The sequence below is a fragment of the Ascaphus truei genome, chromosome 5 (genome assembly GCF_040206685.1).
Source record: "Ascaphus truei isolate aAscTru1 chromosome 5, aAscTru1.hap1, whole genome shotgun sequence".
In the NCBI taxonomy this organism is placed as follows: domain Eukaryota; kingdom Metazoa; phylum Chordata; class Amphibia; order Anura; family Ascaphidae; genus Ascaphus; species Ascaphus truei.
Genome location: NC_134487.1, coordinates 164,226,398 through 164,245,038, shown reverse-complemented (window position 1 = coordinate 164,245,038; position 18,641 = coordinate 164,226,398). Strand labels below are relative to the sequence as shown.

Sequence of the window (18,641 nt, the reverse complement as noted above, 5' to 3'; positions counted from 1 at the left end):
TTGAAATGCAACGCAAAGGACACAGGGACATGGAATCTTGTCAAAGAAAGCTGCGGTGTGTGGCACCCCTGTCCTTCCCAGCTGCTACCATGTTTGTCATGTTAATGAGAAATCATGTAAACTTTTCTATAAACTTTCAAGTTCACACAAGCCTCCTAAGATTTCTTTTTCTACTTTATCTCTACCATCTACCTTTGAATCAATGACTTGTCAACAAATTATTTACATTAACATTCAGAGTGAGGTTATTTTGTGCCACTCTTATAGCTAATTTCCATGTCAAGACAATGCGGTCTCTGTGGGATGATAAGGACATTTTTCAAGTTCCTTTCATGTACTTGAAATACCAGAGGGGCACATTGTTTTTTGTTGCTGTGTATTCGTTTACTGCCATTTTAAATACTTAATGTAAAGGTGGAAGTTATTTCACAGCTGTTAATACCAATATGCCTATTGTATTGTATGTCTTTATTGATATAGCGCCATTAATGTACATACAGTAGCGCTTCACAGTAGTAATACATGTGGTAATCAAATAATTAACAGATAATATAAATAACAGGTCATGGGAATAAGTGCTTCAGACATAAAAGTAATATTAAGGAAGAGGAGTCCCTGCCCCGAGGAGCTTACAGTCTAATTGTTAGGTTGGGAGAACATAGAGAGACAGTAGGAGGGAGTTCTGGTAAGTGCGTCTGCAGGGGTCCAAGGTTTATGTATCGTGTTCAGAATATCCACAGTGCTATTCATATGCTTCTTTAAGCAAGTGTGTCTTAAGGTGGGTCTTAAAGGTGGATAGAGAGGTTGCTAGTTGGGTACTGAGGGGAAGGACATTCCAGAGTTGTGGGGCAGTCGGTGAAAAAGGTTTAAGGCGGGAGAGGACTTTAGATACAAAGGGGGTAGAAAGAAGACATCCTTGAGAAGAACGCAAGAGTCTGGATGGTGCATAAGAAGAAATTAGGGCTGAGATGTAAGGAGGGGCAGAAGAGTGTAAAGCTTTAAAAGTGAGTAGAAGAATGGAGTGTGAGATGCGGGATTTGATCGGAAGCCAGGAGAGGGATTTCATGAGGGGAGATGCTAAGACAGATCTAGGAAAGAGTAGAGTGATTCTGGCAGCAGCTTTAGGATAGATTGTAGGGGAGACAGGTGAGAGGCAGGAAGGCCGAACAGCAGGAAGTTACAGTAATCAAGACGGGAGAGAATGAGGGCCTGAGTCAGAGTTTTAGCAGTCGAGCAACAGAGGAAAGGGCGTATCTTTGTTATATTGCGGAGGAAAAAGCGACAGGTTTAAGAAATGTTTTGAATGTGAGGGACGAATGTGAGAGAGGAGTCGAGTGTGACCCCTAGGCAGTGTTCTTGGGCTACTGGGTCAATGATCGTAGTTCCAACAGTAATGTGGAAGGAGGTAGTAGGGCCAGGTTTGGGAGGAAGAATGAGGAGCTCTGTTTTAGCCATGTTGAGTTTAAGGCGACGGAGGGCCATCCAGGATGATATAGCAGAGAGACATTCAGAAACTTTTGTTTGTACAGCAGGTGTAAGGTCAGGTGTTGAAAAGTATATTTGTGTGTCATCAGCATAGAGGGGATAATTAAACCCAAAAGATGTTATTAGGTCACCTAGAGAGAATGTGTACAGAGAAAATAGAAGAGGTCCCTGGACAGAGCCCTGGGGTACCCCCACAGAGAGATCAATAGAGGAGGAGGAGGTGTTAGCAGAAGAGACACTTAAAGTATGATGGGAGAGGTAGGATGAGATCCAGGATAGAGCTTTGTTACGAATACCAAGAGTATGGAGAATGTGAAGGAGAAGAGGGTGGTCCATGGTGTCAAATGCTGCAGAGAGGTCGAGTAATATGAGCAGAGTGTAATGACCTCAATACAAACTGTGTACAAAGTACTCGATCAAAACAATTGAAAATAAGTCTAGGAATGTATAAATATTGTATTTTATCATGGCTCTCTATGTGGTGGAAACTATAGGTACTTTTTTAAATTCAGCAACTTTTCTTAGGGATCTAGAAACTCAATATATAGTGATTATGAAATTATTAGGAATGTCTGGGATACTAATTGGGATGGGATATATGCTTTCCATGCTGTATTTCTTTATTTAAAGTGTATTTATTATAGTTTACTGTAGATATCAGATAATTGTATTTGCTTACGGTTTCCATACCCTTTTTCAAACACTACTGTGCATTATACATTTGTAAACCAATATACAGTAGGTGACATTCTACATCCTTTATTGAACTGCGCCCATTTGTCCCAAAATGACTGCACCCACATAAGACCCGACTCATGTACAGTAGAGTAATTACTCAACCAGAGCAATAAAACTACAGTAACTGAGCTAAGGCTGTGGGATCACATGTACTGTCCAAACCTTTTTTGGATGTTGGAATTTGATTATATTTCATGAGCCAAAAGATATTCCAATGTCATAATACATAAGATGTATATATTCAAAGAAATTACAGTTAACAAGGCTGCAGGCAGCATGTTTCTTGACAGAGCCTGGTCCTTTATTATCACCTTTAACAAAATCTAAGAACAGTTGTGACAGTAGGGGTAGCTGGGGAACCTAATAAAGAGAAATCCCAGCTATTTACCCCTAAAAAAAGTTTAACTTGGCTGTCCTGTTAATATTTCATACAGCCAAATGTCTTTAATATCTGGGGAAGAACAGGGAATGTGTAAATGTACCCCATATCTGTAAGAATGTATTTCAAAGCTTATATTCTTTCTTCCCTGTGAAAATCCTTCCCCCAGTTTAGAAAGCCGGCATTGTCTTATGATGTGATTTGGGCTAGCTGTGTGTAATTCTTAGTCCTGTCTTTTACAAAATTACCTTATGTCTGTATTTATGCCTGTGTTAGCAATTCCTCCCATCTTAAATACTTGGTATTGTGTGGTGAAGAAATGAACATGTCAGCCCTGCAAATGTAAATTATGTTATGTGCCTATTCCTATCATTGCTATGGAGGGAGTTTCTGTAATCCCTTTAGCTGAACTGCTCCATAGAAAAGATATGATCAGAACAAAGGTAGGGTACTAGTTAATAGAATCAGTTACCAGGTCTAAGCCCCAGGCACTCTTTCTCTTGGCTGGCTACACTTGCTCATGTTAAAGGATAGCCATCAAGGGGTATATAAGGAACAGTGCTGATCAGAGCAGGAGACTATCATGGGGAGAGACCATGGAGACCATCACAGAGACAATCTGGGAAGGAGTGTGGAGACTATCTGAGGGACACTCTGGGAAGGAGTGTGGAGTTCGACCTTGACCAGCTGGAGATACATGTCAGAGTGGCTGCTGTGTGTTCAGCACTCTGATATCCTGAAGCAGAGAAGTAGACAGGGGAAACCCATTTGAAGAGGGTACCTCCACCTAGGAAAGGTAGATATCATTCCCAGGACCCCCGTAAGTGTGTATATTTTTGTATTTTGTATTCTTGTGTGTTTCTGAGGTCTTATCCAAAATAAACCTCATTTTTTTTTCACTGACTTGTTTTGCCCTGTGACTGATCCCTTAAATATAAATGGTGTTAAAAGACCTGGTCTACCATGACAACAGTATATTGACCCACCGATTTTAAAATATAATGAAGATTTATAAGGGTTTATTAATTAAACTGCGATTGTACCGATCAGGGCACTATTATACGAAAACTGCCATTGACGTCAATGAGAGTCTCCATCTGATAGTGCTCCAATCAGCATTAAATCAGTTTAATGAATAACCACCATAGAGATCAATTGTACTGATCAGCCCCAGAGAATCCATCACTAGCGGGACTAGTATACATACTCTAATTGTTCCTTAATAAATTTACAGGGAAAACATAAATAAAGACCGGCGCCTTAGAAAATAAGTCCAACAAATATCCAGATACAATGGCAAGAGCTATGCTCCTTGTGGGACAGTCCTGTTCATCCGGATCAAACTTGTAACTTTGTGGAAGGCATCTGAGATATAAGGAATAAAACACAAAGATATTAAATAGTGTATACTGCTGTAACTATAGGACAAACTAACATATAACACTAATGAACAACACTGACTAACAAAAGAGTTAAAAAATTGCTTACTGGAAGCAATGGAAAACATATGGAAATGTGTTTATTTCACCTTTGCAGTTAGTCAATATGGTGAAAACCACCATGGCCAATCATAGAAAGAGGCAAAATAGGTATTTGCCTACATAAGAGAAGAAAAGAACTTAAAACCAAGCATAAAAATATACGCTTATAAGCACGTATCAGCGCTATGAGGGAGTGATGACTGAAGTCACCATGATAGTACTTACCATCAGCAATCTCCAAACTTCATGACGTCATAGGAAGAGAGAGTACTGTCACGGAGACTTTGGTTACCACTCACATGTCCACTAACACGTGCATTTGTATCCTTCCTTTTAAGCTCTTTACTTCTCTTACGTAGTGGGAGCAGTGTGTGGTCAATATGGTTCCTTTGTTTGCTCAAGTCCCAAGCTTCATTTATTTAACTTCTGTGTAAACTACTTTGTTACTTTAAATAACATTGTATTTCATGGTACTTATCTTTATAAATATTATGTGAGACTTTCAGGTATTAATTAAAAATGTATTAAGCATACCATATCATACGGAACATTTTAATTTTGCTCATATATTAGAGGGGCATTAAAATGGAATTTCTCCTACACTACTGTATAGAAAAGTCTCGAAATAGTGCTGGCCAAACTACTAGTGATGCAGGACAAGTAAGAATGATGATAATTTATAGCTGTGCAGTGGAAAATGTGAAAGAAGCAGGGTAAGCCAGGGCTTGCCCTCTCAGTAAGCACGCTCAACATGAATTCCGAGTTACTGTATATTTTCCAGAGTACTGTATAAAGTGACACCCTTCAATTGTTTTAGGGACCAAAGATGCACAGCAATTCAAAGCAGAGCGCTACTACACTAAAGTTATTTCCCCCCCTTTCCATGCTATCTCCCAGCAGATCAAACAGCATACTGTGCAGAAAAGTTAAATTAAATGAATTGCAAATACACAGCACAAACACGTTTGGTATTTATGCACCATTAGTCAAAGAAAAACTTCTCGATTTGTCTTTGATACTGTACATATCATGCAGTTTATTTTGCCCCACTGTTGTTCCACTGTGTCTTTGAGGTATTGGAATCTAAGTATCAAGGCAAAGAAAAGTTTTTTTTTAATGCATACCGTAACAAATCACTAAATATAATTTTTTTGCACCGCATTTTTTAAGAAACTGTTTGCACCTGCATTATAATTAAGAAACATTTTGAATCATGTTTGAATAGAGGATTTAAATCATTAACCAAGGATTTTTATACCCCATTCCTGTAGGACCTAGTGGATTTTTGAACACTACACTGTATTAAAATGTGTGGTTGTGCAGGGAGGTTGTGCCGGGCGAGCGCATCGCCGGAGATCAGTGGGGAGTGAGCGCTCAGGGCGCTTCCATATTGATTTTGCATACGCAGATAGGTCCCCGTTGCAGCGGCCATTAGATAGGGTGTCGCACATGCGCAGAGAGAGCTGCAGGGTGGCCATTAGTCAGCGAGGGCTCCGCGGGGACTACAGCCCCCAGAATGCAGCAGGGCTGATAACCACATGGCGCGAAACCAGCCAATAGCATTGCAGCATTCCCCTGCTCTGAGAGTTGCTACATTTTGCACACTGTAGCCACGTCAGTCAGAGATGGGACAAGGATGGGGTAGGTTGTGAGTGCAGGGGACTGTGGCTCCTGCACTAGGCCAGATACCCCCTATTACGCCCCAGCTAGGCCCCGACTCATCTCAGTTTGTGGCTTCTATAGGACAGGCCCCCTTAGATAGGAACACTGCCCCACTTTGTGTCCATAGTGTCAGGGACACAGCAGAAGCTGTGCAGCAGTTGCGGCCTTTGGTCTGGAACAAGACCATAACTGAAAATCAGAGACTATCTGCAGGGTGGGACACTCCAACTGGATACCACCCCACGTGGAGGTAGACTCATCGTGGATGATGCCATTGCTGGATCATTGGATCCTGTATTTCTCTCTGTCAGCACGCCCGGGTGCTGGAGCACCCGGTAGGTACCTCACCTCATACGTGCACCAACTATGCATCTACTCTAATGAGCAGCATTGTCTCACACACTTGGGAGGGTGGTTGACTCTGTGGACACCAGGGTGGTTGGGTGCCAAGGGACCCCTCAGTAGAGTGGAGGGGCAAATCCTACAGGGGTGTGGACACAGTGTTGGGAAAAGCACGGTGAGGGTTACGGCCCTGTGAGGCTTATATGTTCTGTAGTGTCATCATCATATTATTCTGTGCAGTAAAACCTGTTATATTACACTGGTGTGTGGTTATCATATTGTCCTGCACAGGGTTATCCCACATTTTTAGGATCCCACGCAGATGGAGGCACAGTTGTCAGCCGGATCAGGTACACCCCAGGCTCCCCGCAGCAGAGGTTCAGACCTCCTTTGAGCCACAGGTAATGCACCACATACAGTACTCTGTAGTTGCCTTATCTCCCAGGGGGTGGGGGATAGTGCGCTGCATATGTGTTGCTTATATCTTTCTCAATTGAACTAACTGACATTTTCCTATTCTCAAGAAAGAATTTAAGTCAAATACATGCAAGTTGAAAAATGATTTATTAGATTTTACATCAACAAAAAAAATCAGCATGTTAGTGATGGGCTAGATATAGAACTGTTTATAAATAGTATTGAGTTTACCTACTATAATACAAAATAAAAATGAATACATGCCTATGAGATTTTCTTTTGAGAACTACGACCTACACAAACGACAGTACCATAGTGGTTTTGAAGAGTTAACTGATTATTAAGTATAATTTTTTATAACCTTCTGTTTACATTTTTATTGGGCGTCATTCACGGAAATTAAAATCTGCAAGTTCTTTCAGTTGCGCATCCGTCTCAAAAAGACAGATTCAATTTTTCACTGAAAATCCAATTAGAGAGAAAGAGAACTGTGCTTAAAAAGGACCCCATATGCTAATGGTATATGCAAAGTGTATTTAAATGATTCACCCCAAACCTTCTAAAAGGATTCATATAAAAACTATATTGACAAACCTAAGGCACCCTGTGAGTAAGGGAGTACTGGTGTCAAGCCTAACAGGATCAAAACCCACAACCTCTGCTATTCTGGGCAACAGCTCTAGCATTCTGAGCTCAACCAGATGCTGGGTAGTATCACTGTCACAGCATACCTGAGCTCGACTTCTCACTGCACACACCTGTAGCCCCCCCCCCCCCCCCCCCTGGCTTCCTTTAAAATCAGACTGCTTCTACTTACTGGTTGCCAGATAGGCAGGGGCGGAGTGTATCACAGCTGTGGAGTAATTGGCTGCATTAAACCCTCGAGTGCTCCTGGTATTACGGTGCCAATGTAAAGTGGGAAAAGTGACGTCCTCTGTTGCGTCACGGGATGTGGTGTGGGGGCAGAGTCTAGGTCCGGTCCTGGTAGGAGTACTGCAGTGCTTGCGTGAGGGGTGTCACCCAACGTGACACGGGACGCATCACGGGGCGGGACCGATGTCAATCCCCTTAAATGGACCAGTTACTGCAGCTTCCCTCTGGTGATCTTGGAGTCCAGAATGATCTGGACCTAGTATTCCTTCTGGCCGTCAACCAGGAGAAGCTCAGGAGGAGAGGACGAAGTACGGAACTGGGAATCCTGGATGAAGGGCTTGAGGAGAGGTGTGGAAGACCGAAGGAATCCTAATGGAAGCTGGCAACTGTAGCCAGTAGGACACTGGATTGACCTTCTCAATGACAGGAAATGGGCCAATAAATCGGGGTGCCAATAAAGGCCGACTGGCCTGCTTCTTCTGCATGGAGACTGCCTTTCTGAGATTCTCCTAAATCTTTCTCCATGACTCTTGAAGGTGCAGAATCCTATTGTCTGCTGCTGGTACCTCAGATCCAGGTCCTGCAGTAGGGAGAGCTGAGGGATGGAAGCCGAAATTAGAAAATAATGGTGATTCCTGAGATGACTCATTACACAGATTGTTATGAGAGAATTCGACCCAGGGCAGGAAATCTACCCAGTTGTCCTGGGTATCAGAAATGAAGCAGCAGATGAACTGTTTCAGTGACCAATTCATCCACTCCGTCTGACCATTAGTCTGAGGATGATAGCCGGAAGAAAAGTGAAGGGAGATCCTAAATTGTTTGCAGAAGGCCTGCCAGAACTTTGAGATAAATTGTGAGCCTCGATCTGACACAATGACTTGGGGGACCCCATGAAGGCAGAACACCTGCTTGATAAAAATTTTTGGATAGTTTGAAGGCATTGGTGTAGAGGGAGAAAGGGGGTGGCCCGGTATTAAAGGGGTTGCACCCCATTTGGCCACCCCTGACCGCACCAGGGAGACAAGGGGTTCACTGGACTGAGGTCCAGAAATGTGATTTAACCCTTTTTATCACCTGTAAATGTATTTTCCCCTGTTCCCCTGTTCCATTGTAATGTCTGTGTTAATCAGTGTCTGCATCACACACACACTAGAATCCATCCGGGAGCATAAGGGTTAATAGTTCTTTAATGATTATAGCTCTTTGTGTAGTTTTCCCGCCCTTTCAGGCACCATTTTGCAGGTCCCCATTGGCCGCCATTAGGGCTCAATGCATTCCAATGGAGAATTGTTCTGTTTTAGTCCTGTTTCCTGTAAAGACCAGCAGGTGGCATCCGAGAGGGAGAGCGGCGGTTTCCCATTGAAAGTCAATGGGCCCATTGACTTCAATGGAGATTCCTCGAGGTACCCTTTCGAAGAACGAGTTGGCTGCCGTCCAGACCGCAAAATGCAAAGCGGATACAATGTCCTTTAAAAGAGCTAAAATCACTTGAGTCAAGTTCAACGTCAATTAGCGTGGGAATAAACAGTTCTAGAGCACCTAGGAATAAAATTCTTTTTGCCCCTAGTTCCTGCGCTTCCCCCCACTCGACCACCACCGGATCCCCGAATCCTGGAACCCCGATAAGAGTCGAACCAGATAGAGCGGGTTGCGCCATAGGCTTTGCCGGCGGCGGCAAAAACGGCTCTGAAAAACGACTAAGTGGAAAAGGCTGAAATTTGGTACTCCATATCTCCGGTTCCGGAGAGCTCAGCGGATCAAGGTTTGGGGTATCTGTAGCCACTGCTCCGGCATCACTGCAGAACCATCCTTGACCCGCCTGGACCAACCCGACGGAGTATGGACCCCCTTGAAGGTTCGGGACTTTTCCCATAGACTTCAATGGCAGAAAAACCCCATTGACTTCAATGGCGGCGATTTAACATTGAAAGTCTATGGCGGAGCTGCCCGTTGTTTTCAATGGGGATTTAGTGAAAAGCTGAGATTTCTTTTTTAGCGGAGATTTTTGTATTAAAGTAAAAAATGATTTAATATGCATTTGTGTAACTCCGGTTCCGTATGTCATAGCAAGTCTCTTTTTGGACCATATGGTGTCCCAGTTCTGGCAATGAGAACTGGGTTTGGACCTGCTAGACCCAACGGAACCGGATATTTTAATACGTCTATGTTTTATGCTTAATACTGTATTCTAAGGTATGGATAAATTCCAGAGGAAATTTCTTTGGCCATAATGTAACAGATGGCCCTAGAGGCGACCGAATGTCTAGGACTTAAGTATTGTTCAAAGAGTTTTGTCACCCTCACTGTTTATTTGAGGCTCAAACCAGAGCAGTTTTTAAGTGTTCCATTTAACACCTTCCAACAAAGGTTTTCCTGCCAGAAAGCCAAAAGGGTAGACTGGCTGGCATTCCATTTGCATATGTGGGGCTACAGAAATGAGACCCCAGAGTTCTACTGCGCCTGTGCCAGCTAGCAGGGGGGCATGTGTTGAAATGTGTTCCCATGTTAAAGATTGGCTGGAGGTAATTGAAAACCAATCACAGGTGCTTAAGGTTAAGAATAGAGGGACAAAAGATATATAAACTGCTGTTCCCTATATTCCTTTGTTAGTCCTCATGTAATGTCTTGATGCCTGCATGCAAGGCTTCATGTTTCCATGTCCTGCATGTGCTTCATAAACTCTGCATGTATTGCTGTGATGTCAACTGAAATATGGGAGAAGTGGCCCAGTCTGTATCCTGATGGCCTTCTGTCCTAATCTTTAAGTAAGTGTCTATATTTTGCTGTTATTTGTACATATCTGTTGTGTTCACCTATCCTAAGGAATAAATACAATTTGTTATATCTAAGTCTCGTCCCAGTTCAAACCCAGGTATATATATATTTATATATAGTTTTGGTGTAAATTACAGCCTGTCATAAGCTACCGTGACAATTGGGTAGACCCTTGAGGGGAATGAAATGTGCCTGCTTGGAGAATCAGTTGACCACCACCAGGAGGGTGTTCCTACTTTTGGATATAGGCAGTTCCACGATGAAGTCCATGGAAAGATGAGTCCATGAACTGTCCAGAATAAACCCTGGAGTTCCATTACAGGGAGTTTTGTTCTGACACAAGTGGTACATGCGATGACGAATTCCTTTATGTCCTTGCGCATCCCTGGCCACCAAAAGGTCCTTTCCAGAAAGTCAATAGTTCTTCTTGTACCTGGATGACTGGAGATTTTCAATGAATGACCCCATTCTAAAACCTTTTGACGATAGGCTGGTTTCGGTGAAGAGACATCCCTCTGGAACTTCAAGACCCTCCGCAATATCAGACTGACTTCTTGTGATGTCCTCCATAGCATCAAATGTGTTGGCAGAGATGATACATGATGGGGGAAGTATGGTTTCCTGTCGGTCCTCAGCCCTGTCTTCTACAAGAAATTGGCGGGAGAGGGCGTCTGCCTTTACATTTTTAGAACCTGGTAGACAGGAAATAATGATCTTGAAGCGAGAGAAGAAAAGGGACCATCGAGCTTGTCGCAACCCCAAACGACGAGCGCCTTCAATGGATAAGAGGTGTTTATGATCCGCCAGTCTAGTTACAGGGTTTTCGGTGCCCTGAGCAAATGCCTCCATTCCTCCATTGCCATCTTGATGGCCAACAGTTCACAATTGCCTACGTCATAATTATGTTCGGCAGGCGAGAATTTTTTAGAAAAGAATGCACAGGGGTGAAGCTTGTCTTGTTGGGTTTTCCTTTGGGGCAAGATTGCCCTGGCCCCAACATCTGAAGCATCCACCTTGAGCGTGAAGGGTAGTCCTTGATCAGGATGCACTAGCACGGGGGCAGACACAAAGGCTTTTTTTAGCTTCTCAAATGCTTGAAGGGCTGCAGGAGACCAAAGTGCCAGGTTAGCTCCTTTCTGTGTCAGCACCGTAATGGAGCTACTACGGATAAAAAGTTTTGTATGAACCTTCAGTAGTAGTTTGTGAAGCCAAAGAACCATTCTACGGCCTTCAGGGTGATAGGGCAAGGCCAAACCAAAACTGCTTTCACTTTGGCTGGATCCATGGCAAGGCCAGAATCAGAGATGATATAGCCCAGAAAGGACGTCATAGTCTGGTGAAAGTGACACTTCTCCAATTTTGCGAATAAGTGCTTCTCCCGTATTCGTTGGAGTACCTGTTTGACATGACCCGGGTATTCACGTGCGGTTTTGGAGAAGATTAGAATGTCATATATATAGACAATGATGTATTGGTCCAGGAGATCCCTGAAAACCTTGTTGACAAAGTCAAAGGCCGAAAGGCATGACAAGGTATTCGTAATGTCCATCCTGGGTGTTAAACGCTGTTTTCCACTCATCCCCCTGTCGGATTCTAACAAGATTGTAAGCTCCTCGTAAGTCCAGTTTAGTAAAGATGATGGAACCCTGTAGCCTGTCAAAGAGTTCGGTGATGAGAGGTAAGGGGTAGCGGTTCTTGATTGTGATTTTATCAAGGCCCCAATAATCAATACACAGTCTGAGGGATCCATTCTTTTTCTTTACAAAGAAGAACCCCGCACCTGCAGGAGATGAAGACTTCTGGCTGAAGCCACTTTGCAGGTTCTCTTTGACGTATTCCTTCATAGCCTGGGTCTCTGGAGTGACAGTGGGTACGAACATCCTTGCAGAGGCACTGAGCCGGGTAGACGGTCGATAGGGCAGTCGAATGATCAGTGGGGTGGAAGCTCCTCGGATTGAGCCTTGCTGAAATGCAGAGATGCAGAGTAGATTTGAGGCAGATGAGAAGTTACCTGCTCTGGTACTGAAAACCCACATAGACCTTTGGACGGCACAGAGCATTTATGTAGGCAGTATGAACTCCATTGAAAATGCTGTTCTTCTGTCCAGTTGAGCCGAGGGTTGTGTAGTTGAAGCTATGGGAGGCCTAGGATGACGTCGACGGTAGAAGAAAAAATTACGTCAATTTGGATCCTTTCGGTATGGACCTCTCCTGTCTGTAACTGGAAAGGGATAGTTTGAAGGCAAATAAAGGCGGATTGTAAGGGTCAACCGTCAATCGCCTCAAACCCTACCGGTTGATTTTTACATGCCAAAGGGATTTTGTTTCTTTCCGCAAACCCCTGGTCCATGAAATTTCCCCTTGACCCAGAGTCCTGGATGACCCGAGTTGTGGCCTTGAAGGTGTCACTGGTTAGGGTGATAGGTATCAAAAGCCTGGTCAGCATCTTTGAAGGAGAAGTAGCTAATGTTCCCAGTGTTATCCTCCTGGCTCTCTCTGGAGACTTGGCGTATCCCGACATCTGGGGGCAAGCAGTTACCTGGTGTCCAGTATTTCCGCAATAAAGGCAGAGTCCAGCATTATGTCTGCGCTGTTTCTAACCATGTGATAGCTTCTTGCCTCCGAGCTGCATGGGTTCTTCCAGGTCCAAAAGCAGAGAGTCCAGGGCCTCTGAGTAGTGGCTGTGGAAGGACTGCATACCTTGCTTGCATTGATTTCTCTCAGCCCCTCTTTCCTGTAATCTTAAGAATACTCGGACGCATAGGCCAATTAGCTCCTCCAGTTCCGTGGGGTGTTCCTGTGCAGCAAGTTTGTCCTTAAGGTTCTCGGAGAGACCTTGCCAGAATGTTGCCGCCAATGTCTCATCATTCCAGCCGGTTTCAGTGACTATGGTCCAAAATTCGAATGCGTGCCGGGCCACGGGACGACTGCCTTGGGAAATATGGGAGAGAGATCAGGAAGCGGTTACCTTGAGTCCGGGCATGTCGAATACTCTGCGGAACTCCTTGGTGAAGCAGCCTATGTCGCACGTGAGGTCTGACCTTTGTTCCCAGATGTGTGAAGCCCACACCAAGGCATCATCAACTAGCAGGGATATGATATAGGCCACCTTAGATCGCTAGGATAGAAAACGTGACGGCATCAATTCAAACTGAATAGAACACTGGTTAAGAACCCCGCGACAACTGAGAGGTTCCCCACCATAATGGTTTGGTGTAGGGAGTCGGGATTCGGAGGCTCCATTCATGGGAACGATTGTGGGAGCAGACACCGCTGAGGGGACAGGATCCACAGTGGTACTTTTAGCCTGGTTAGTCAAAGTTTGTACTATAAGTAGAAGTTGCACTATTCGCCGACTATTCTGGTCAAGCTGTTTCTCTATTTGGTTAAACATGTCATAGTGCCTGTGCTGGACTCGAACCACCTCAGTGAGGTCCATATTTGTGGGGCGGAGCATACTGTAATTGGTGCTCACCACAAACAAGACGGGACCGCAGGGCTGAGGGGGGATGTTAGAGAACCCCGACCAACAACCGCGTAACCACATCTGGATTGCAGAATCGTGTAGCTAGGTCAGGGTAGGAGAGGTCAGAATAGTCGTGACACTCGCCGTGGTCTTAGGATAGGAGAAGTCGGATGGTCGTGTGTAGCCGGGGTCCAGAAGTAGAGAGGTCTGAATGTTTGTTGTGCATAGTCGAGGTCCAGGGGTCAGAGAAGGTAGAGCTTCAGGAACAAACTGAGGTCAGAGGTAAACAAAGACAAGGCAGAATGCAAAGCAAGAGCAGGATGCTGGAGGCAAGCACACAAAACATAAACACTGGGTTTATGCTCAGCCAATTTGCCTCAGGGCTGGCTGAGGATACAGTATAAGGAGCAAGGAGCCAATAAGAAGGCTCCTGCAGGCTGTAAGTCATACATAATTATAGGTAGGCTGTGTACTGATAATCAGGGACAGAGTATATGACATGCTGTGGAGTTATTGCCAGCATTAACCCCTCAAGTGCCCCTGGTATTGCGGTGCCGATGTGAAGTGGGAACAGTAACGTCCTCAGTTACGTCACGGGTCGTGGAGAGGAGGCGGAGTCTAGGTCCGTTCTTAGTAGGAGTACTGCTGCCTTTGCACACAGCGCACGTGCAAGGGTTACACCCAATGCATCAAGGGACGCGCCACAGGGGCTGGATCGAGGTCCAATCCTCATAGATGCTTACCAAAAAAGGAACAGTTCCCTCCAAATGGACTCTTGAAGCGCTTTTCAGAAACTCAAAACAGCTTTTTTGTCGACACCTATCCCAGCCAGGCCTTTTGCCCTTGAGGTCAGACTATCCAGTCATTGGAACAGTTCCTTTATTGCTTTGTATCTGAACAGCAGGAGAATTTTGTGAGTTTGTATGCACTTCCTTAAAACACAACTCCTTTCAAAAATTCCCATGCTTCTGTGCCTTTTGTGCCTCTGTTGTGCCTACTGGGGTTCCCGTGGTGTACCTCAAGTTCCAGGAGCACACCTCTCTTGCTGTTGTTTTGGCTGGGGTATGGCCCCAGAGGTCACTCCTGATGATGATCTTGGAGTCCAGAATGATCTGGACCTAGTATTCCTTCTGGCCGTCAACCAGGAGAAGCTCAGGAGGAGAGGACGAAGTACGGAACTGGGAATCCTGGATGAAGGGCTTGAGGAGAGGTGTGGAAGACCGAAGGAATCCTAATGGAAGCTGGCAACTGTAGCCAGTAGGACACTGGATTGACCTTCTCAATGACAGGAAATGGGCCAATAAATCGGGGTGCCAATAAAGGCCGACTGGCCTGCTTCTTCTGCATGGAGACTGCCTTTCTGAGATTCTCCTAAATCTTTCTCCATGACTCTTGAAGGTGCAGAATCCTATTGTCTGCTGCTGGTACCTCAGATCCAGGTCCTGCAGTAGGGAGAGCTGAGGGATGGAAGCCGAAATTAGAAAATAATGGTGATTCCTGAGATGACTCATTACACAGATTGTTATGAGAGAATTCGACCCAGGGCAGGAAATCTACCCAGTTGTCCTGGGTATCAGAAATGAAGCAGCAGATGAACTGTTTCAGTGACCAATTCGTCCACTCCGTCTGACCATTAGTCTGAGGATGATAGCCGGAAGAAAAGTGAAGGGAGATCCTAAATTGTTTGCAGAAGGCCTGCCAGAACTTTGAGATAAATTGTGAGCCTCGATCTGACACAATGACTTGGGGGACCCCATGAAGGCAGAACACCTCCTTGATAAAATTTTTTGGATAGTTTGAAGGCATTGGTGTAGAGGGAGAAAGGGGGTGGCCCGGTATTAAAGGGGTTGCACCCCATTTGGCCACCCCTGACCGCACCAGGGAGACAAGGGGTTCACTGGACTGAGGTCCAGAAATGTGATTTAACCCTTTTTATCACCTGTAAATGTATTTTCCCCTGTTCCCCTGTTCCATTGTAATGTCTGTGTTAATCAGTGTCTGCATCACACACACACTAGAATCCATCCGGGAGCACAAGGGTTAATAGTTCTTTAATGATTATAGCTCTTTGTGTAGTTTTCCCGCCCTTTCAGGCACCATTTTGCAGGTCCCCATTGGCCGCCATTAGGGCTCAATGCATTCCAATGGAGAATTGTTCTGTTTTAGTCCTGTTTCCTGTAAAGACCAGCAGGTGGCATCCGAGAGGGAGAGCGGCGGTTTCCCATTGAAAGTCAATGGGCCCATTGACTTCAATGGAGATTCCTCGAGGTACCCTTTCGAAGAACGAGTTGGCTGCCGTCCAGACCGCAAAATGCAAAGCGGATACAATGTCCTTTAAAAGAGCTAAAATCACTTGAGTCAAGTTCAACGTCAATTAGCGTGGGAATAAACAGTTCTAGAGCACCTAGGAATAAAATTCTTTTTGCCCCTAGTTCCTGCGCTTCCCCCCACTCGACCACCACCGGATCCCCGAATCCTGGAACCCCGATAAGAGTCGAACCAGATAGAGCGGGTTGCGCCATAGGCTTTGCCGGCGGCGGCAAAAACGGCTCTGAAAAACGACTAAGTGGAAAAGGCTGAAATTTGGTACTCCATATCTCCGGTTCCGGAGAGCTCAGCGGATCAAGGTTTGGGGTATCTGTAGCCACTGCTCCGGCATCACTGCAGAACCATCCTTGACCCGCCTGGACCAACCCGACGGAGTATGGACCCCCTTGAAGGTTCGGGACTTTTCCCATAGACTTCAATGGCAGAAAAACCCCATTGACTTCAATGGCGGCGATTTAACATTGAAAGTCTATGGCGGAGCTGCCCGTTGTTTTCAATGGGGATTTAGTGAAAAGCTGAGATTTCTTTTTTAGCGGAGATTTTTGTATTAAAGTAAAAAATGATTTAATATGCATTTGTGTAACTCCGGTTCCGTATGTCATAGCAAGTCTCTTTTTGGACCATATGGTGTCCCAGTTCTGGCAATGAGAACTGGGTTTGGACCTGCTAGACCCAACGGAACCGGATATTTTAATACGTCTATGTTTTATGCTTAATACTGTATTCTAAGGTATGGATAAATTCCAGAGGAAATTTCTTTGGCCATAATGTAACAGATGGCCCTAGAGGCGACCGAATGTCTAGGACTTAAGTATTGTTCAAAGAGTTTTGTCACCCTCACTGTTTATTTGAGGCTCAAACCAGAGCAGTTTTTAAGTGTTCCATTTAACACCTTCCAACAAAGGTTTTCCTGCCAGAAAGCCAAATGGGTAGACTGGCTGGCATTCCATTTGCATATGTGGGGCTACAGAAATGAGACCCCAGAGTTCTACTGCGCCTGTGCCAGCTAGCAGGGGGGCATGTGTTGAAATGTGTTCCCATGTTAAAGATTGGCTGGAGGTAATTGAAAACCAATCACAGGTGCTTAAGGTTAAGAATAGAGGGACAAAAGATATATAAACTGCTGTTCCCTATATTCCTTTGTTAGTCCTCATGTAATGTCTTGATGCCTGCATGCAAGGCTTCATGTTTCCATGTCCTGCATGTGCTTCATAAACTCTGCATGTATTGCTGTGATGTCAACTGAAATATGGGAGAAGTGGCCCAGTCTGTATCCTGATGGCCTTCTGTCCTAATCTTTAAGTAAGTGTCTATATTTTGCTGTTATTTGTACATATCTGTTGTGTTCACCTATCCTAAGGAATAAATACAATTTGTTATATCTAAGTCTCGTCCCAGTTCAAACCCAGGTATATATATATTTATATATAGTTTTGGTGTAAATTACAGCCTGTCATAAGCTACCGTGACAATTGGGTAGACCCTTGAGGGGAATGAAATGTGCCTGCTTGGAGAATCAGTTGACCACCACCAGGAGGGTGTTCCTACTTTTGGATATAGGCAGTTCCACGATGAAGTCCATGGAAAGATGAGTCCATGAACTGTCCAGAATAAACCCTGGAGTTCCATTACAGGGAGTTTTGTTCTGACACAAGTGGTACATGCGATGACGAATTCCTTTATGTCCTTGCGCATCCCTGGCCACCAAAAGGTCCTTTCCAGAAAGTCAATAGTTCTTCTTGTACCTGGATGACTGGAGATTTTCAATGAATGACCCCATTCTAAAAACTTTTGACGATAGGCTGGTTTCGGTGAAGAGACATCCCTCTGGAACTTCAAGACCCTCCGCAATATCAGACTGACTTCTTGTGATGTCCTCCATAGCATCAAATGTGTTGGCAGAGATGATACATGATGGGGGAAGTATGGTTTCCTGTCGGTCCTCAGCCCTGTCTTCTACAAGAAATTGGCGGGAGAGGGCGTCTGCCTTTACATTTTTAGAACCTGGTAGACAGGAAATAATGATCTTGAAGCGAGAGAAGAAAAGGAACCATCGAGCTTGTCGCAACCCCAAACGACGAGCGCCTTCAATGGATAAGAGGTGTTTATGATCCGCCAGTATAGTTACAGGGTTTTCGGTGCCCTGAGCAAATGCCTCCATTCCTCCATTGCCATCTTGATGGCCAACAGTTCACAATTGCCTACGTCATAATTATGTTCGGCAGGCGAGAATTTTTTAGAAAAGAATGCACAGGGGTGAAGCTTGTCTTGTTGGGTTTTCCTTTGGGGCAAGATTGCCCTGGCCCCAACATCTGAAGCATCCACCTTGAGCGTGAAGGGTAGTCCTTGATCAGGATGCACTAGCACGGGGGCGGACACAAAGGCTTTTTTTAGCTTCTCAAATGCTTGAAGGGCTGCAGGAGACCAAAGTGCCAGGTTAGCTCCTTTCTGTGTCAGCACCGTAATGGAGCTACTACGGATAAAAAGTTTTGTATGAACCTTCAGTAGTAGTTTGTGAAGCCAAAGAACCATTCTACGGCCTTCAGGGTGATAGGGCAAGGCCAAACCAAAACTGCTTTCACTTTGGCTGGATCCATGGCAAGGCCAGAATCAGAGATGATATAGCCCAGAAAGGACGTCATAGTCTGGTGAAAGTGACACTTCTCCAATTTTGCGAATAAGTGCTTCTCCC

General features: G+C 44.8%; 1 long non-coding RNA gene across 1 annotated transcript in view; it reads right to left on the bottom strand.

The window, feature by feature from the left end:
- Positions 1-3,777: 3,777 nt before the first annotated feature.
- LOC142494490 (uncharacterized) overlaps positions 3,778-18,641 on the bottom strand; it is a 32,443-nt gene continuing 17,579 nt past the window's right edge. The window contains exon 3 of the long non-coding RNA XR_012801482.1: positions 3,778-3,967. This is a non-coding gene — a long non-coding RNA (uncharacterized LOC142494490). The remainder of the gene's footprint in view (positions 3,968-18,641) is intronic.